This window comes from Bos grunniens, chromosome 5 (genome assembly GCF_055505025.1).
Source record: "Bos grunniens cultivar Pamir isolate PY7600 chromosome 5, Bosgru_T2T1.0, whole genome shotgun sequence".
NCBI lineage: Eukaryota > Metazoa > Chordata > Mammalia > Artiodactyla > Bovidae > Bos > Bos grunniens.
Window position 1 is genome coordinate 57372405 of NC_141169.1, and position 22382 is coordinate 57394786.

A 22382-nucleotide genomic window follows, 5' to 3' on the forward strand; every position below is an offset into this window, starting at 1 on the left:
GAAGAGACTTACTGCCTAAATTGGGGGCACAAGTGACCTTTCCCCCCAACAAAAGACCCACTCTTCAAGTGGGCTCAACCACCTATTTACTCTTCCTCTTGGTAATCCCTCAAGATGAATGGAGGTTACATGATTTCCTGGAAGGGAAACTGGATGGGCTAAACAGTCAAAAGAGAGAGTTAACTCAACAATTCCCGGAGGTCTGGGCAGAAGACAACCTCTTTCCAGGCTTGCAAAACAAGTCCCACTGGTAATAGAACTCAAACCCAGTACCATTACATCAGCACCCGCCTTAGGCCTGCCAGACCTTGCTAAGCTGTTTACTCTTTACGTGACTGAAAAGGACAAAGTGGTTATGGGAGTGTTGTCCCAGACTATGGGGACATGGGACAGACTCGTGGCTTATCTCCCGAAACAGCTGAATAACGTTGCCACTGGGTGGATGTAGGGCAGTTGCTGCAGTTGCCTTACTGGTCTGGGAGGCAATCAAGCTGACTTTGGGCCAAGATTTGATCATAAAAGTCCCACATGAGGTTAACACTCTCCTGTGAGGGGACCCCCATAAATCGCTGTCAGCATCCCGGATTACTCAATACCAGGGACTGTTATGTGAGAACCCCCATGTTACTACTAAGCCTTGTCAGGCCCTGAATCCAGCCGCTCTTCTTCCTGTGGGATAAGGTGGGCCCTCACATTATTGCAAGGAAATATGCCAGCAGACCTGACTTGAGAGACCAGCCAATCCCAGACCCAGATTTGATCCTGTACACCAATGGCACCAGCCTGGTGAAACGAGGGCAACAACTGTTGGGATATACAGTAGTCATGAAAGAAACCATCATTGAGGCTAGCTCTCTGACATCACAGTGGTCTACTTGATGGGCTGAACTATATGCTCTAATCCAGGCCCTCCAGCTGTCAAAGGTCAGACGACAAACATTTACACAGACTCCAGGTATGCTTTTGCCACACTACATGTGCACTGGGCTCTGTATAAGGAGAGAGGCCTTTTGACAGCTAGTGAAAAAGATATTAAAAATAAGGAAGAAATTAAGACCCTATTAGATGCTGCCTAAGGAGAAAGCAATGGCAACCCACTCCAGTACTATTGCCTGGAAAATCCCATGGACAGAGGAGCCTGGTAGGCTGCAGTCCATGGGGTCGTGAAGAGTCAGACACGACTGAGCAACTGAACTGAACTGAACTGAACTGAACTGAACTGATACCATACCATACCATTGAAACACAGACCTTGTCCACCTAGCATGTAAATAAGGTAGATTTACCAGGGCTTGTTGTAGGGTAGGCTTTATGCTGCCATGGGCAGAAGTGAATCCCAATGTGCAGCGGCTTACCCAGCTGATTGGTAACCAAGGCCACTTCACTGAAATGAAGTCTACTCACAGACACTACCATTACCTGCTGGTCATGGTATGTACATTCTCAGGATGGGTAAAAGCTTTCCTACCCGGACTGAAAGAGCATCAGAGTAGCCCAGTGTCTGCTTAGGGAGATAGTTCCCAGATTTGGATTTCCCACCAGCATCGGATCGGACAATGGCCCAGGTTTTGTAGCTGATTTAGTATAACAAGTAAGCAAAACTTTAAACCTTAAGTGGAAATTACATACAGGATATAGGTCCCAGAGTTCTGGGATGGTGGAAGGAACCAACTGGACACTTAAAAGAGACACTCTCCAAGTGGATCATAGAGACTGACTGCTCCTGGGTGGACTTGTTTCTGATGGCTCTGCTCAGACTCAGGATAACCCCATGGTCCCATGGCTATTCTCTGTATGAAATTGTATGTGGGAGGCCCCCTCCCATAATACAATAGGTGTCAACAAATTTGCCTCAGGTAAGGGGAGATGAGATTTCACAGCAGATGGAACAACTGGGTAAGGTAATAAATCAGGTAACTAAGTTTGTATAAGAAAGGGTGCCATTCCCCCTTGGGGAACAGATTCACCAATTTGTGCCTGGGGATCAGGTGTGGGTCAAGGACTGGAAACATGACTCCTTGGCCCCACATTGGAAGGGCACATATACTGTTGTTCTAACCACCCTTACTGCAGTTAAAGTTGCAGGTGTCGCTCCCTGGATCCACCACATGAGGATGAAGAGAACATATCATGCAGACCCAGAAAACACTGAGTGGAGTGTGCAGAGGGACCCCACTGACCCCCAAGAGACTAAGATCATCCTTAAAAAGAAGGAAAAGAAGACCCCAGATGAGCTCCTTCAGGATGAAGCCGCATAATCAACTCCTGCTGCTTGGCTTCATCAACGTGATTTTGAATTTAACTTCTGTTTCAGCTCAGGACACTGTTTTCATCTCATGGGCACATTCCTACACGGACTTCCACAACACCTCCAACTGCTGGGTATGTGGGGCTATGCCTCTGTCTGTGATGGATGGACTTCCTTGGTGGGTGTCCCTGCTCTGTCAAGGAGATTTTAAACCACTCTGCTCTTTTCTGGGATGATAAAAACAGACTTTCCTTTCTCTTGTCAATCATAATCTCTCCCTGCTCTCTTGGTGTAAGCCATACCTACAGTCAATAGACTCCTGTCATGGGGTTACATTTGATGTAAACACCAGTTTCATAGGAGTAACAAAAGCCTATACCTCATATTTAAAGAACAAAAGGAAAAAAGCTCCCTGACCAGCAAAGGAGGACAGGTCTGTAGTTTGTTGAACAATTCTACCAAGTCTGGGATGAATATTTCTGGATGACTCCAGAAAAGGGTCAATTAATTACTCCCACTGCTATATGCTGGGAACAAAAAGAACAAAAGGTAGGATTTGGTGACATTCATTAGACCCAAAAGAACTAAAATATATGGGGTACCTATCCCCTGAAAAATGTAAATGAACATTTGAGGTCACATACTACCCCAATCAGTCCATCCATTGGCCAGGCTCTGATTGGAAATATGACCCTGGAATCCACTGGATGGCATCCTGCTGTTGCTGCTGCTTCTGCATCGCTTCAGTCGTGTCCGACTCTGTGCGACCCCATAGACGGCAGCCCACCAGGCTCCCCCGTCCCTGGGATTCTCCAGGCAAGAATCCTGGAGTGGGTTGCCATTTCCTTCTTCAATGCATGAAAGTGAAAAGTGAAAGTGAAGACACTCAGTCGTGTCTGACTCTCAAGTGACCCCATGGACTGCAGCCCACCAGGCTCCTCTGTCCATGGACTCTCCAGGCAAGAATACTGGATGGGGTGCCATTGCCTTCTCAGGATGGCATTCAAGGGAACCCAATGGCTTTGTGGGCCTAACCTTTGGCCTTGGTTACCAATCGGCTGGGTAGGCCGCTGCACACTGGGATTCACTTCTGCCCATGGCAGAATAAAGCCTAAGCTACAACAATTCAGTTCAGTTCGGTCGCTCAGTTGTGTCTGACTCTTTGCGACCCCATGAATCACAGCACGCCAGGCCTCCCTGTCCATCACCAACTCCCAGGGTTCACTCAAACTCATGTTTGACATCATCATCATCATGAAACATCATGAAACATCATCATCGAGTCGGTGATGCCATCCAGCCATCTCATTCTCTGTCGTCCCCTACTCCTTCTGCCCCCAATCCCTCCAAGCATCAGAGTCTTTTCTAATGAGTCAACTCTTCGCATGAGGTGGCCAAAGTACTGGAGTTTCAGCTTTAGCATCATTCCTTCCAAAGAAATCCCAGGGCTGATCTCCTTCAGAATGGACTGGTTGGATCTCCTTGCAGTCCAAGGGACTCTCAAGAGTCTTCTCCAACACCACAGTTCAAAAGCATCAATTCTTCGGCACTCAGCCTTCTTCACAGTCCAACTCTCACATCCATACATGACCACTAGAAAAACCATAGCCTTGATTAGACAGATTTTTGTTGGCAAAGTAATGTCTCTGCTTTTGAATATGCTATCTAGGTTGGTCATAACTTTCCTTCCAAGGAGTAAGCGTCTTTTAATTTCATGGCTGCACTCACCATCTGCTGTGATTTTGGAGCCCAGAAAAATAAAGTCTGACACTGTTTTCACTGTTTCCCCATCTATTTCCCACGAAGTGATGGGACCAGATGCCATGATCTTTGTTTTCTGAATGTTGAGTTTTAAGCCAACTTTTTCACTCTCCTCTTTCACCTTCATCATGAGGCTTTTTAGTTCCTCTTCACTTTCTGCCATAAGGGTGGTGTCATCTGCATATCTGAGGTGATTGATATTTCTCCCAGCAATCTTGATTCTAGCTTGTGCTTCTTCCAGTCTAACGTTTCTCATGATGTACTCTGCATATAAGTTAAATAAGCAGGGTGACAATATACAGCCTTGATGTACTCCTTTTCCTATTTGGAACAAGTCTGTTGTTCCATGTCCAGTTCTAACTGTTGCTTCCTGACCTGCATACAGGTTTCTCAAGAGGCAGGTCAGGTGGTCTGGTATTCCCATCTCTTGAAGAATTTTCCACAGTTTATTGTGATCCACACAGTCAAAGGCTTTGGCATAGTCAATAAAGCAGAAATAGATGTTTTTCTGGAACTCTCTTGCTTTTTTGATGATCCAGCGGATGTTGGCAATTTGATCTCTGGTTCCTCTGCCTTTTCTAAAACCAGCTTGAACATCTGGAAGTTCACAGTTCACATATTGCTGAAGCCCGGCCTGGAGAATTTTGAGCATTACTTTACTAGCGTGTGAGATGAGTGCAATTGTGCGGTAGTTGGAGCATTCTTTGGCATTGCCTTTCTTTAGGATTGGAATGAAAACTGACCTTTTCAGTCCTGTGGCCACTGCTGAGTTTTCCAAATTTGCTGGCATATTGAGTGCAGCACTTTCACAGCATCATCTTTCAGGATTGAAATAGCTCAACTGGAATTCCATCACCTCCACTAGCTTTGTCTGTAGTGATGCTTTCTAAGGCCCACTTGACTTCACATTCCAGGATGTCTGGCTCTAGGTCAGTGATCACACCATCGTGATTATCTTGGTCCTGAAGATCTTTTTTTGTACAGTTCTTCTGTGTATTCTTGCCATCTCTTCTTAATATCTTCTGCTTCTGTTAGGTCCATACCATTTCTGTCCTTTATCGAGCCCATCTTTGCATGAAATGTTCCCTTGGTATCTCTAATTTTCTTGAAGAGATCTCTAGTCTTTCCCATTCTGTTGTTCAGTGACAAGAAAATGCACTGGTCATAGCAAACACCCTCTTCCAACAACGCAAGAGAAGACTCTACACATGGACATCACCAGATGGTCAACACCAAAATCAGATTGATTATATTCTTTGCAGCCAAAGATGGAGAAGCCCCATACAGTCAACAAAAACAAGACCAGGAGCTGACTGTGGCTCACATCATGAACTCCTTACTGCCAAATTCATACTGAAATTGAAGAAAGTAGGGAAAACCACTAGACCGTTCAGGTATGACCTAAATCAAATCCCTTATGATTATACACTGGAAGTGAGAAATAGATTTAAGGGCCTAGATCTGATAGATAGAGTGCCTGATGAACTATGGACGGAGGCTCGTGACATTGTACAGGAGACAGGGATCAAGACCATCCCATGGAAAAGAAATGCAAAAAAGCAAAATGGCTGTCTGGGGAGGCCTTACAAATAGCTGTGAAAAGAAGTGAAGTGAAAAGCAAGGGAGAAGAGGAAAGATATAAGCATCTGAATGCAGAGTTCCAAAGAATAGCAAGAAGAGATAAGAAAGCCTTCCTCAGCGATCAATGCAAAGAAATAGAGGAAAACAAAAGAATGGGAAAGACTAGAGATCTCTTCAAGAAAATTAGAGATACCAAGGGAACCTACAACAAGCCCTGGTAAATCTACCTTATTTACATGCTAGGTGGACAAGTCTGTGTTTCAATAGTATGGTATGGTATCACTTCAGGTCAGTTCAGTTCAGTTGCTCAGTCGTGTCTGACTCTTTGCGACCCCATGAATTGCAGCACGCCAGGCCTCCCTGTCCATCACCAACTCCAGGAGTTCACTCAAACTCATGTCCGTCAAGTCGGTGAGGCCATCCAGCATCTCATCCTCTGTCGTCCCCTTCTCCTCCAGCCCCCAATCCCTCCCAGCATAAGAGTGTTTTCCAATGAGTCAACTCTTGTATGGTTGGTATATTGCTGCCTTATTCGTACCTTCTATAAGGACAACAGATATTATGATTAAAGTAGAGGCCTTGAGAGATGGCCCTAAGATGGCGGAGAAATAGGACGGGGAGACCACTTTCTCCCCAACAAATTCATCAAAAGATCATTTGAACGCTGAGCAAATACCACAAAACAACTTCTGAATGCTGGCGGAGGACACCAGGCACCCAGAAAGGCATCCCATTGTCTTTGAAAGGAAGTAAGACAAAAGATAAAAGATAAAAAGAGAGACAAAAGAGTTAGGGATGGAGAACCATCCCGGGGAGGGAATCTTAAAAGAAAAGTTTCCAAACACCAGGAGACCGTCTCATCAGCGGGTCTCTGGGGAGTTTTGGAATCTCCAAAGGGCAACATAACCGGGAGGAAAAAATAAATAAATAAAACCCACAGATTATGGGTCCAACTACAGTCCTAGTGGAGAAGTAGCCCAGACGCTCGCCTCTGCCACCAGCAAGCGGGGGCTGAACAGTCAGGTGTGGGCTGCACTGCTTAGGGTAAGGATGGGGCCTGAATGCCCTGAGGGCAATCTGAGGGAGCTAACATGAGACAGCAACCCAAACTGTGGGATAGCCAGAGGGGCGGGGAGAGGAAAGAGATAGAGAACTTTCCTGCGAAAAGCTCTAACCTAAGGCACTGCCAGCCCAACCACAGAACAAAGGACTGAGCAAATGCCAAAGGAGAGGTAGCTGGCTGCAGACCAGCCCATCCCCCACCAGAGGCAGGGAGGCAGGCAGGCGCCATCCAGAGCAGGAAGGAAAGGGGGCAAACTCGGCCCCAGAGATGGCATCCCTACCAAACTGCCAGCAGGCTCTCAGTCGCTAACCAAGTTTTCCTGGGATCCTGGATGGTTAACATCCATCAGGAGGGTCGCAGCCAGAGATCAGCTCCCTAGAAGAGACACAAGGCACACCTGAGATGCAGCTGCACACCCAGGAAACCGAGCGGCTGGGATGGGGAGCACCACACCTGGGGAGTGTGGGCTCGCCAAACACCTGGTCACCTGAGCTGCTCGGACCTCGGAAGGGCACAAAACGTGGGCCCAACTGAGTCTGTGCCTTTGGAGTGCCTGAGAACCAGAACCTGAGCAGCGTAGATCTGGGAAATGCCCACAACCCAGGGCCTGCCTCAGACAGTTCCTGGCAGAACAACCCAAAGCCTAAGCAGTGTAGAACGGGAAAGCACACACACCGTGAGTAGGGGCAAGCCCAGTGTGACCCAGACACTGCAAGCACTCCCCGCACATGCCAGTGATATTTCTATGCAGTGTTCCTCCCTCCCCGCAGCAAAATTGAACAAGTGAGCCTAAATAAATGACCATCTTCGCCCCCTTGTGTCAGGGTGGAAGTTAGATACTAAAGACTTGCAAACAGAGGACGCCAAAATAAACAAAGAAGAGGGAACGGCTCGGGAAGTGACAGGTGCAACAGATTCAGTTCCGTTCGGTTCAGTCGCTCAGTCGTGACCGACTCTTTGCGACCCCAGGAAACGCAGCGCGCCAGGCCACCCTGTCCATCACCAACTCCCGGAGTTTACTCAGACTCACGCCCATCGAGTCAGTGATGCCATCCAGCCATCTCATCCTCTGTCGTCCCCTTCTCCTCCTGCCCCCAATCCCTCCCAGCATCAGAGTCTTTTCCAATGAGTCAACTCTTTGCGTGAGGTGGCCAAAGTACTGGAGTTTCAGCTTTAGCATCATTCCTTCCAAAGAAATCCCAGGGCTGATCTCCTTCAGAATGGACTGGTTGGATCTCCTTGCAGTCCAAGGGACTCTCAAGAGTCTTCTCCAACACCACAGTTCAAAAGCATCAATTCTTCGGCCCTCAGCCTTCTTCACAGTCCAACTCTCACATCCATACATGACCACTAGAAAAACCATAGCCTTGACTAGACGGACCTTTGTTGGCAAAGTAATGTCTCTGCTTTTGAATATGCTATCTAGGTTGGTCATAACTTTCCTTCCAAGGAGTAAGCGTCTTTTAATTTCATGGCTGCACTCACCATCTGCTGTGATTTTGGAGCCCAGAAAAATAAAGTCTGACACTGTTTTCACTGTTTCCCCATCTATTTTCCATGAAGTGATGGGACCGGATGCCATGATCTTCGTTTTCTGAACGTTGAGCTTTAAGTCAACTGTTTCACTCTCCACTTTCACTTTCATCAAGAGGCTTTTTAGTTCCTCTTCACTTTCTGCCATAAGGGTGGTGTCATCTGCATATCTGAGGTTATTGATATTTCTCCCAGCAATCTTGATTCCAGCTTGTGCTTCTTCCAGCCCAGCGTTTCTCATGATGTACTCTGCATATAAGTTAAATAAGCAGGGTGACAATATACAGCCTTGACGTACTCCTTTTCCTATTTGGAACCAGTCTGTTGTTCCATGTCCAGTTCTAACTGTTGCTTCCTGACCTTCATATAGGTTTCTCAAGTGGCAAGTCAGGTGGTCTAATATTCTATTCTCTTTCAGAATTTTTCACAGTTTATTGTGATCCACACAGTCAAAGGCTTTGGCATAGTCAATAAAGCAGAAATAGATGTTTTTCTGGAACTCTCTTGTTTTTTCTGTGATCCAACGGATGTTGGCAATTTGATCTCTGGTTCCTCTGCCTATTCTAAAACCAGCTTGAACATCAGGAAGTTCACGGTTCACGTATTGCTGAAGCCTGGCTTGGAGAATTTTGAGCATTATTTTACTAGCGTGTGAGATGAGTGCAATTGTGCGGTAGTTGGAGCATTCTTTGGCATTGCCTTTCTTTAGGATTGGAATGAAAACTGACCTTTTCCAGTCCTGTGGCCACTGCTGAGTTTTCCAAATTTGCTGGCATATTGAGTGCAGCACTTTCACAGCATCATCTTTCAGGATTTGAAATAGCTCAACTGGAATTCCATCATCTCCACTAGCTTTGTTCGTAGTGATGCTTTCTAAGGCCCACTTGACTTCACATTCCAGGATGTCTGGCTCTAGATGAGTGATCACACCATCGTGATTATCTTGGTCATGAAGATCTTTTTTGTACAGTTCTTCTGTGTATTCTTGCCACCTCTTCTTAATATCTTCTGCTTCTGTTAGGTCCATACCATTTCTGTCCTTTATCGAGCCCATCTTTGCATGAAATGTTCCCTTGGTATCTCTCATTTTCTTGAAGAGATCTCTAGTCTTTCCCATTCTTTTGTTTTCCTCTATTTCTTTGCATTGATCGCTGAGGAAGGCTTTCTTATTTCTTCTTGCTATTCTTTGGAACTCTGCATTCAGATGTTTATATCTTTCCTTTTCTCCTTTGCTTTTAGCTTCACTTCTTTTCACAGCTATTTGTAAGGCCTCCCCAGAAAGCTATTTTGCTTTTTTGCATTTCTTTTCCATGGGGATGGTCTTGATCCCTGTCTACTGTACAATGTCACGAACCTCTGTCCATAGTTCATCAGGCACTCTATCTATCAGATCTGGGCCCTTAAATCTATTTCTCACTTCCAGTGTATAATCATAAGGGATTTGATTTAGGTCATACCTGAACGGTCTAGTGGTTTTCCCTACTTTCTTCAATTTAAGTCTGAATTTGGCAATAAGGAGGTCATGATGTGAGCCACAGTCAGCTCCTGGTCTCGTTTTTGTTGACTGTGTAAAACTTCTCCATATTTGGCTGCAAAGAATATAATCAATCTGATTTTGGTGTTGACCATCTGGTGATGTCGATGTGTAGTCATCTCTTGTGTTGTTGGAAGAGGGTGTTTGCTATGACCAGTGCATTTTCTTGGCAAAACTCTATTAGTCTTTGCCTTCCTTCATTCCATATTCCAAGGCCAAATTTGCCTGTTACTCCAGGTGTTTCTTGACTTCCTACTTTTGCATTCCAGTCCCCTATAATGAAAAGGACATCTTTTTTTGGGTGTTAGTTCTAAAAGCTCTTGTAGGTCTTCATAGAACCGTTCAACTTCAGCTTCTTCAGCATTACTGGTTGGGGCATAGACTTGGATTACTGTGATATTGAATGGTTTGCCTTGGAAACGAACAGAGATCATTCTGTCGCTTTTGAGTTTGCATCCAAGTACTGCATTTCAGACTCTTTTTTGACCGTGATGGCTACTCCATTTCTTCTGAGGGATTCCTGTCCGCAGTAGTAGATATAATGGTCATCTGAGTTAAATTCACCCATTCCAGTCCATTTTAGTTCGCTGATTCCTAGAATGTCGACATTCACTCTTGCCATCTCTTGTTTGACCACTTCCAATTTGCCTTGATTCATGGACCTGACATTTCAGGTTCCTATGCAATATTGCTCTTTACAGCATCGGACCTTGCTTCTATCACCAGTCACATCCACAGCTGGGTATTGTTTTTGCTTTGGCTCCATCCCTTCACTCTTTCTGGAGCTATTTCTCCACTGATCTCCAGTAGCATATTGGGCACCTACTGACCTGGGGAGTTCCTCTTTCAGTATCCTATCATTTTGCCTTTTCACACCATTCATGGGGTTCTCAAGGCAAGAATACTGAAGTGGTTTGCCATTCCCTTCTCCAGTGGACCACATTCTGTCATATCTCTCACCATGACCTGCCCGTCTTGGGTTGCCCCACGGGCATGGCTTAGTTTCATTGAGTTAGACAAGATTGTGGTCCTAGTGTGATTAGATTGACTAGTTTTCTGTGAGTATGGTTTCAATGTGTCTGCCCTCTGATGCCTTCTGGCAACACCTACTGTCTTACTTGGGTTTCTCTTACCGTGGGCGTGGGGTATCTCTTCACGGCTGCTCCAGCAAAGGGCCCCCACTGCTCCTTACTTTGGACGAGGGGTATCTCCTCACCGCTGCCCTTCCTGACCTTCAACGTGGGATAGCTCCTCTAGGCCCTCCTGCGCCCACACAGCCACCACTCTTTGGATGTGGGGCTGGTCCTCCCGGCCACCGCCCCTGGCATCAGGCGTGGGGTGGCTCCTCTTGGCTGCTGCCCTTGACCTCGGACTTGGGTAGCTCTCTCAGCCCTTCCTGCGCCGTCGCAGCCTGGCACTCTCAGCTGCTGCCCCGACCTCGGACGTGGGGTAGCTATCCTCTCAGCCGTGCTCAGTGAGCCGGTCGCAGCCGCCCATGCTTATTGTGCCAGAAACCCTGTGGTTAACACTGACTACATTGGAAAGGACCTATAGACCTTGAGAAGATGTATAAGGTGGAACAAGGAGCTATTTGAAACTGAACTGACCGTTCACTGCCTTCAACGTCTCCAGAGAAATTACTAGATATATTTTACTATTATCATTTTTAATTTCTTTTTAATTTTTTTATTTTTAAGTTCTTTATTAATCCTTTAATTTTCATTTTTAAAACCTATTACCTTGGGGGGGAAATATCCTATTTTTAAAGCAAGTTTCATATTTTTTGTATGCTTTTTGCAATTTTGTTTTGTTTTTTTAATATTGTATTTTTGAGAGTCTAAGCTCTACTCTAGATTTTTAATCTTTGCTTTTTGGTATTTTTTATCAATTTTGTACCTTTAAGAATTCAATCTTCAGTACCCATTTTTACTTAGGAGTGTGATTACTGGCTTGATTGCTCTCTCAACTTTTGACTTTTTTTTTCTCCCCCAGGTCACCTCTATTTCCTCCCTCCCCCTTCTCTTCCCTACTTTGTGAATCTCTTTGGGTATTTCAGGCTGTGGAGAAAACTTAGGGAACTGATCACAGGCCAGATTGGCCTCTCTCCTTTTGTCTCCCCCTCCTCTCCTCCTGGTTACCTCTATCTCCTTCCTCCCTTTTCTCTTGTCTATGGAACTCTGTGGACCTCTCTGAGTGTTCCAGAATGTGGAGAGCAAAAAGGAAATTGATTACTGGCTAGACTGCACTCTCCCCTTTTGATTCCCCCTCTTCTCCTCCTGGTCACCTCTGTCTCCCACCTCCCTCTTCTTGTCTTCATGTAACTCCAAGAACCTCTCTGGGTGTCCCTCACTGTGGAGAATCTTTTCACCATTAACCTAGATGTTTTGTCATCAGTGCTGTGTGGATGGAGAAGTCTTGAGGATACTACAAGAATAGGACTGAAAGCCAGAGGCAGGAGGTCTAAAGCCAAAAATTGAGATCACCAGAAATCTCCTAATTCCCTGGACCATTACGACAAAAGCTCATCCAAAAGCCTTCATACCTACACTGAAACAAGCTCCACCCAAGAGCCAACAAGTTTCAAACCAAGGCATACCAAACTAATTCTCCAACAAAGCAGGAACATAACCCTGAGCACAAAAATACAGGCGGCCAAAAGTCACACCAAACCCATAGACACCTTAAAACTCACTGCTGGACACTTCATTGCACTCCAGAGAGAAGAGATCCAGCTCCACCCACCAGAACACCGACCAAAACTTCCCTAACCAGGAAACCTTGACAAGCCACTCATCCAACCCCACCCAAAGGGAGGAACCTCCACAACAAAGAGGAACCACAAACTTCCAGCATACAGAAAGGCCACCCCAAACACAGCAACCTAAACAAGATGAAAAGGCAGAGAAATATTCAGCAGGTAAATAAACATGATAAAAGCCCACCAAACCAAACCAAACAAAAGAGGAGGAGATAGGGCATCTAACTGAAAAAGAATAAAGAATAATGATAGTAAAAATGATCCAAAATTTTGAAAACAAAATGGAGTTACAGATAAATAGTCTGGAGACAAGGATTGAGAAGATGCAAGAAAAGTTTAACAAGGACCTAGAAGAAATAAGAAAGAGTCAATCAATAAGGAATAATACAATAGCTGAGATCAAAAGCACTCGGGAGGAACCAACAGTAGAATAACTGAGGCAGAAGATAGGATAAGTGAGGTAGAAGATAGAATGGTGTAAATAAATGAAACAGAGAGGAAAAAAGAAAAAAGAATTAAAAGAAATGAGGACAATCTCAGAGACCTCTGGGACAATGTCAAATGCCCCCACATTCGAATCATAGGAATCCCAGAAGAAGAAGACAAAAAGAAAGGCCATGAGAAAATTCTTGAGGAGATAATAGTTGAAAACGTCCCTAAAATGGGAAAGAAAATAGCCACCCAAGTCCAAGAAACCCAGAGAGTCCCAAACAGGATAAACCCAAGGTGAAACACCCCAAGACACGTATTAATCAAATTAACAAAGATCAAACACAAAGAACAAATACTAAAAGCAGCAAGGGAAAAACAACAATTAACCCACAAGGGGATCCCCATAAGGATAACAGCTGATAGTTCAATAGAAACTCTTCAAGCCAGAAGGGAATGGAAGGACATATTTAAAGTGATAAAAGAGAAAAACCTACATCCCAGATTACTGTACCAAGCAAGGATCTCATTCAAATACGAAGGAGAAATCAAAAGCTTTACAGACAGGCAAAAGCTCAGAGAAATTAGCACCACCAAACCAGCTCTACAACAAATGCTAAAGGATCTTCTCTAGACAGGAAACATAGAAAAGGATTATAAACGTGAACCCAAAACAATAAAGTAAATGGCAATGGGATCATACTTATCAATAATTACCTTAAATGTAAATGGGTTGAATGCCCCAACCAAAAGACAAAGACTGGCTGAATAGATTAAAAAAAAAAAAAAAGACCCCTATATATGCTGTCTACAAGAGATCCACCTCAAACCTAGTGACACATACAGACTGAAAGCGAAGGACTGGAAAAAGATATTTCATGCAAATGGAGACCAAAAGAAAGCAGGAGGAGCAAAGCTCATATCAGATAAAACAGGCTTTGAAATATAGGCCGTGAAAAGAGACAAAGAAGGACACTAAACAATGATCAAAGGATCAATCCAAGAAGATATAACAATTATAAATATATATGCACCCAACATAGGAGCACCACAGTATGTAAGGCTGCTGCTGCTGCTAAGTCGCCTCAGTTGTGTCTGACTCTGTGCAACCCAATAGACGGCAGCCCACCAGGCTCCTCCGTCCTGGGATTCTCCAGGCAAGAACACTGGAGTGGGTTGCCATTTCCTTCTCCAATGCATGAAAGTGAAAAGTGAAAACAAAGTCGCTCAGTCGTGTCCGACTCTTCACGACCCAATGGACTGCAGCCTACCAGGCTCCTCCGTCCGTGGGATTTTCCAGGCAAGAGTACTGGAGTGGGGTGCCATCGCCTTCTCCAAATATGTAAGGCAAATGCTAACAAATATGAAAGGGGAAATTAACAGTAACACAATAATAGTGGGAGGCTTTAATACTCCACTCACAACTATGTATAGATCAACTAAACAGAAAATTAGCAAGGAAACACAAACTTTAAATGATACAATGGACCAATTAGATCTAACTGATATCTATAGGACATTTCACTCCAAAACAATGAATTTCACCTTTTTCTCAAGTGGACACAGAACCTTCTCCAGGATAGATTACATCCTGGGCCATAAATCTAGCCTTGGTAAATTCAAAAAAATCGAAATCATCTCAAGCATCTTTTCTGATCACAATGCGGTAAGATTAGATGTCAACTACAGGGAGAAAAATACAAACATATGAAAGCTAAACAACACACTTCTGAATAACCAGCAAATCACAGAAGAAATAAAAAAAGAAATCAAAATATGCATAGAAATGAATGAAAATGAAAACACAACAACCCAAAACCTATGGGATTCAATAAAAGAGTGCTAAGGAGAAAGTTCATAGCAATACAAGCCTACCTCAAGAAACAAGAGAGAAATCAAATAAATAACCTAACTCTACACCTAAAGTAACTACAAAAGGAAGAAATGAAGAATCCCAGGGTTAGTAGAAGGAAAGAAAACACAAAAATTAGGGCAGAAATAAATGCAAAAGAAACAAAACAGACCATAGCAAAAATCAACAAAGCTAAAAGCTGGTTCTTTGAGAAGATAAATAAAATAGACAAACCATTAGCCAGACTCATCAAGAAACAAAGGGAGAAGAGTCAAATCAACAAAATTAGAAATGAAAATGGAGAGATCACAACAGACAACACAGAAATACAAAGGATCATAAGAGACTACTATCAGCAATTATATGCCAATAAAATGGACAACTTGGAAGAAAAGGTCAAATTCTTAGAAAAGTATAACTTTCCAAAACTGAACCAGGAATAAATAGAAAATCTTAACAGACCCATCACATGCACAGAAATTGAAACCATAATCAGAAATCTTCCAACAAACAAAAGCCCAGGACCAGACGGCTTCACAGCTGAATTCTACCAAAAATTTAGAGAAGAGCTAACACCTATCCTACACAAACTCTTCCAGAAAATTGCAGAGGAAGGTAAACTTCCAAACTCATTCTATGAGGCCACCAGCACCCTAATACCAAAACCTGACAAAGATGCCACACACACACACACACAAAACCTACAGGCCAATATCACTGATGAATATAGATGCAAAAATCCTTAACAAAATTCTATCAATCAGAATCCAACAACATATTGAAAAGATCATACATTATGACCAAGTGGGCTTTATCCTAGGGATGCAAGGATTCTTCAATATCTGCAAATCAATCAATGTAATACACCACATTAACAAACTGAAAGATAAAAACCATATGATTATCTCAATAAATACAGAGAAAGCCTTTGACAAAATCCAACATCCATTTATGATAAAAACCTTCCAGAAAGCAGACATAGAAGGAACATACCTCAACGTAATAAAAGCCATATATGACAAACCCATAGCAAACATTATCCTCAATGGTGAAAAATTGAAAGCATTTCCCCTAAAGTCAGGATCAAGACAAGGGTGCACACTCTCACTACTACTATTCAACATAGTTTTGGAAGTTTTGGCCACAGCAATCAGAGCAGAAAAAGAAATAAAAGGAATCCAGATTGGAAAAGAAGTTAAACTCTCACTGTTTGCAGATGACATTATTCTCTACATAGAAAACCCTAAAGACTCCACCAGAAAATTACTTAGAGCTAATTAATGAATACAGTAAAGTTGCAGGATATAAAATTAACAAGGTATAAAATTAAAATTAACAAGAAATCCCTTGCAGTCCTATATACTAACAATAAGAAGACAGAAAGAGAAATTAAGGAAACAATTCTATTCACCATTGCAAAGAAAAGAATAAAATACTTAGGAATAAATCTATCCAAAGAAACAAAAGACCTAAATATAGAAAACTATAAAACACTGATGAAAGAAATCAAAGATGACACAAATAGATGGAGAAATATATCATGTTCATGGATCGGAAGAATCAATATAGTGAAAATGAGTATACTACCCAAAGCAATCTATAGATTCAATGCAATCCCTACCAAGCTACCAAGGGTATTTTTCAGAGAATTAGAACAAATAATTTCACAATTTGTATGAAATTACAAAAAACCTCGAATAGCCAAAGCAATCTTGAGAAAGAAGAATGGAACTGGAGGAATAAACCTGCCTGACTTCAGGCTATACTACATAGCAACAGTCATCAAGACAGTATGGTACTGGCACAAAGACAGAAACATAGATCAGTTCAGTTCAGTTCAGTTCAGTTGCTCAGTCGTGTCCGACTCTTTTCAACCCCATGAACCGCAGCACGCCAACCCTCCCTGTCCATCGCCAACTCCCAGAGTCTACCCAAACTCATGTCCATTGAGTCGGTGATGCCATCCAACCATCTCATCCTCTGTCGTCCCAATGGAACAAAATAGAAAGCCCAGAGATAAATCCATGCACCTATGGACACCTTATCTTTGACAAAGGAGGCAAGAATATACAATGGAGAAAAGACAATCTCTTTAACAAGTATTTATGGGAAAACTGGTCAACTGTAAAAGAATGAAACTAGAACACTTTCTAACACCATACACAAAAATAAACTCAAAATGGATTAAAGATTTAAACGTACGACCAGAAACTATAAAACTCCTAGAGGAAAACATAGGCAAAACACTCTGACATAAATCACAGCAGGATCTTCTATGACCCACCTCCCAGAGTAATGGAAATAAAAGCAAAATTAAACAAATGAGACCTAATTAAACTTCAAAGCTTTTGCACAACGAAGGAAACTATAAGCAAGGTGAAAAAACAGCCTTCAGAATGGGAGAAAATAATAGCAAATGAAGCAACTGACAAAGGATTAATCTCAAAAATATACAAGCAGCTCCTGCAGCTCAATTCCAGAAAAATAAACGACCCAATCAAAAAATGGGCCAAAGAACTAAACAGACATTTCTCCAAAGAAAACATACAGATGGCTAACAAACACATGAAAAGATGCTCAACATCACTCATTATCAGAGAAATGCAAATCAAAACAACAATGAGGTACCATCTCACACTGGTCAGAATGGCTGCTATCAAAAAGTCTAAAAACAATAAATGCTGGAGAGGGTGTGGAGAAAAAGGAACCCTCTTACACTGTTGGTGGGAATGCAAACTAGTACAGCTACTATGGAGAACAGTGTGGAGATTCCTTAAAAAGCTGGAAATAAAACTGCCATACAACCCAGCAAATCCCACTGCTGGGCATACACACCAAGGAAACCAGAATTGAAAGAGACACATGCACCCCAATGTTCATCACAGCACTGTTTACAATAGCCAGGACACGGAAGCAACCTAGATGTCCATCAGCAAACGAATGGATAAGAAAGCTGTGGTACATATACACAATGGAATATTACTCAGCCATTAAAAAGAATGCATTTGAATCAGTTCTAATGAGGTGGATGAAACTGGAGCCTATTATACAGAGTGAAGTAAGTCAGAAAGAAAAACAGCAATACAGTTTATTAAAGCATATATATGGAATTTAGAAAGATGGTAACGATAACCCTATATGCAAGACAGCAGAAGAAATACAGATGTAAAGAACAGACTGTTGGACTCTGTGGGAGAAGGCGAGGGTGGGATGATTTGAGAGAATAGCATTGAAACATGTATATTATCATATGTGAAATAGATCGCCAGTCCAGGTTTGATGCATGAGGCAGGGTGCTCAGGGCTGGTGCGCTGGGATGACCCTGAGAGATGGGATGGGGAGGGATGTGGGAGAGAGGGTCTGGATGGGGAACACATGTACACCCATGGTTGATTCATGTCAATGTATGGCAAAAAGCATCACAATATTGTAAAGTAATTAGCCTCCAATTAACATTAAAAAATAAATAACTAAAATAAAGTAGAGGCCTTGACTAGTTTCAGAAAACAGGCCCTCCTAGATGGTGCTAAAGCCATCCAAGCCTTAAATGAAGAACAAATCCAAATGAGAAAAGCAGTAATTCAAAATAGAATGGCTTTGGACATGCTCACAGCCGCTCAAGGAGGGACATGTGCTATAATTAAAGTTGAATGTTGTGTATATATTCCTGACTTATCTGGCAATGTATCAGCTGCTTTAGATGACGTGAAAAACCAGCTAAAAGAAATGTCAAATGAAAACATTCCTTTCTGGGCTTCAGTCCTATCTTGGGTGAAGGGTAATTGGCAGGAAACTATATTTACCATTGTTACAGTTGCCTTGATAGAAATGCTTTGTGGACCCTGCATTTTACAAGGTATTATGAACTTTGTAACCCAAAGGTTGGTGTCGTTCTCCCAAATTGGCAGTCAGAGAGCCAGGGTGCAATATATCCCTATGAGTGATGCTCATACTATGAGTTAAGAGCATCAGGAGTGGGGAATGAAGGAGGAAAGAGACAGAACAGGCTCCATCTTGAAAGCAGGACTCCATCTTGGGCCAGACTGTGGACTTTGACCTATATGCCCAGTATCTATGGAAACAACATACCAGCTGGAAAACCAGACACCCCCCCAGCCCCCATGGAAGAGTCCCAGGGCTCATACCTAGACTCTCCGGCGCCTAAAAGAATACTCTAATTATCTGTGTAACAGGATAGAACCATAAATTCTATTATGCTTATTGGGGTATGACCACAGGCCTATTGATAATTGTCCACTGTTAACTACCTAGGCTTAAGGCGTACGAATTAAGGGTTAACTTTGATTGTATCTTCCTTTTCCTTTGTTCAGACTAGTTTCAGAGAATTTGGGGAGGTGGGTTTGAGCATGTACCCTCAGGGTATATAAGGTTTTTACAAAAACTAATCAGGGTCCTTGGCTAAGAGGAGACTTTGCCTTGGGCCCGCCGGTGTAATAAACTGCACTCCACTATCTGCATTGTCCTTCTGAGTGAGTTTGTTTCCTGGAACTAGTGGCTACAACATTATCTTTCAATTTGTGAATATAGTGTATCACATTGATTGATTTGCATATATTGAAGAATTCTTGTATCCCTGGAATAAACCCAACTTGATCATGGTGTATGAGCTTTTTGATGTGTTGCTAAATTCTGTTAGCTAAAATTTTGTTGACGATTTTTGCATCTATGTTCATCATTGATATTAATTGGCCTGTAGTTTTCTATTTTATTGTTGTTATCTTTGTCTGGTTTTGGTGTCAGGGTGATGGTGGCCTCATAGAAGGAGTTTGGAAGTGTTCCTTCCTCTGCAGTTTTTTGAAAGAGTTTTAGAAGGATAGGCATTAGCTCTTCTATAAATGGAAAATATTGTATTCTTTAGAACAGCACTACTTAGTAAAAAATACTCATGGTGTGAATATAATAGCTTCCCACATTTTATTCACTGTATTCAACATAAATGATGTCTTGGAAAACTTCTTTCTATCCAATTCCTTACTCTCTAGTCATGTATATTAAATTGATATTTGGTCAAATATGGCTGGAAGATGAACATTCCTACAAGGGCAGACTTGTTGCTGAGCATCGGAGGGACTAATTATGTGTGTTAATAATTCTGACACCCTGTACCCAACTTCCCTGACCCTGCTCTTCTGCCCTGAGTTCTGTTATTTGGTACATCTTTAAATTCTTGGTATTCATCTTTGTTTCTCCTAGACAGGTTTCCATGAAGCTGGGCAACCTGTGAATGGAGGGGACTGATCAGCACTTGAGGGAGGGAACTGGGGACTGACTGGCTTCCTATGGTTGGAGGGAGGGTGGACTTTCCTAGTGCAAAGTGTAAATTCCAGTTTGGGTGATGGTGGTTAATACAGGCATGTCTGCCTCCCTCTGAAACACTACCCCTTGAAGGAATTCCTCAGATTCCTTCAGGAATGTAGTTTAGTGTTGATGAGAGTATTTCAAGCCCAGGGCCATCATCCTGAAGCTGTTTGAGAATCTGAATATGTAATGGGATATTTATAATGTCCAGGAAGACAATGGGGACTATGAAGTTTCTCACACTGACTTCCTGACTATGGATCCATCTTATTTCATTTTGTCCATCCTTGCTTTCATCAACCCTGGGGTGCTAGTTTCTTGTCACCAGGCAGTGGGCTGTGCTGTGAAAACTGAGTCAAGAGGGAGGCACACCTTCTGTCCTCCCACTGCTCACAGGGTCCAGGGTCTAATGCTCCCCAAACCAGCTGGATCATGGTGGTCTCTGTTCCAGCCATTCCCCCTGCAACCTCTGTCCTAAGTCCTCCCTGAGTTGGAAGGAATTTGGCATCACAGCTGGGTTCTGTTTCCTGGGCCCAGCACACTGTTGCCCTCTCACCCTCAATCTTCCCAGGACTCTGGGGTCTGGTGAGTAATGCCGGCAACTCCACATCCACCCCACCGAATGGGTGGCTGATACTTCATGAAGATTCTGTATGTAGACCTATTAGGGGGTGATGGAGGTGATCCTGAGTCTGCTGCCCCTGGTGTGGAAGGTGAGGGGGCCATGTGGTCAATGTCTCCAGTGTCATGGGATGGGTGAACCTTGGAAGCTACTTCATGTTCAAGTACAGTGTGGAGACCTTCTCAGACTCCCTCAGGTAATGGCCTGAATAGATGTCCTCTCTGTCCTCCTGCTTCTGTGCTTGCAGGGCACTGTTCTTCAGGGGTTTCCTCTCTCTGGAAACTGTTCCTTCCAAGTCTCTCTCTCTTGCTCTGTGTAGGTCTTTCACTGGGAAGAAACTTTTTATCTATTTGGTGTCCAGTTGGGTCTAGGACTAAGGAGTTCGATTGAACATACTCCTGCCTGCATGAGGGCCCACAGTCACACAGTTTTGGAGGCAGAATTGGAACTGAAATGATTTGAGTGTGCAGTCCTTCTGTGTACTTAACTGCTACATACAGGTTCCAGGAGCCCTGTGGTGATGGTGGGGGCAGGGATTCCCATGAAGTAACTAATCAAGGGAGCTACTGCATCACAGCTGTGGGCAAGAGACTCTGGGGCTTCAGTGAGAGGTCGCTTCTAAATGTGTAGGAGTTGTGTCCACAGGCAGGGTGATGTTCCTAGAGGAGAGATGGCCAGGGCATTACTAGGGGAGGACAGCAGAGAGAGGATAGGTTTGAAGTGTCTGAGTTCTGAGTGCTTGGTGTCAGACAGGGGAATTCTGAAGAGTCAGCATGATCAGGAGATTCTCAAGAGTCTCTGAGTCCTTCAAGGCTGTGGTGTCAGGCCCTCACGTCACTCCATGTCCCTTACTCAGATGCAGGCCTAGAACTTCATGCTTGATCTGAAGACTCCAGTTTTCATATTGTTATTTACACACACACATACACAACACACAGAATGCCAGACATATCAGACCAACTGAAATTAAATAATCATTGATTCGCTTTATAACTTGAAGGCATGTGTTCAGGACCTTGGGACTAACCCTCAGGAATCCTCTTCAGCTTGTAGAGAGTTTGAGATGTTAAACCTCATGACCCTCCTTGCTGAGCCTACACAGGGGCCGGGGAGGGCGGGCAACGGCTGCAATGAGATGGATGTCATGGTGGACAGAGTGGACTGTGACTCAAGGGCCCCAGTTCAGACAAGGCAGAACAGCAGGTGCATTAAAAGGAAGTGCAATGAACACCAGTGCACATCCTCAGCCTGGACCCTCGGGGCAGAGCCCTGTTTCTCCTCTTTCCTGGCCGCCTTCCTTGGGGAGGGAAGCGGGTCTGGTCTAATGGATATGTGCAGGGGCAGGAACCCATGCTATGAACATCCACAATAATGCCATAGGAAGCTGTGGTCACTTTTTCCTTAGGCCATCCTGGCCCACTGTGAGTTGAATGTGGTCAGTAACTCCCCATTCCCAATCCTCAACTGCGGAAATTCAGCACTGGAAGGCAGTGTTATGTCTCCAGGTAGTGGGACTGCATCCATGTGGAGCTGGAAATAAATTGCACAATTAACTCTCACTCCAGTCCTACCACCTCCCGTTGTTACAGATGCCTTCCCTTCTTCACAGGACCCTTCCTGGGTGGATGGAGAATTGTTTGTGGCCCTGACTCTTGACAAGTGCATCTCATGACACCCTGCAG

At 43.6% G+C, this 22382-nt stretch overlaps 1 pseudogene; it reads left to right on the forward strand.

Moving 5' to 3' along the window:
* Positions 1 to 20900, forward strand: part of LOC147372019 (retinol dehydrogenase 16-like) — a 28867-nt pseudogene extending 7967 nt beyond the window's left edge.
* Positions 20901 to 22382: the final 1482 nt, after the last annotated feature.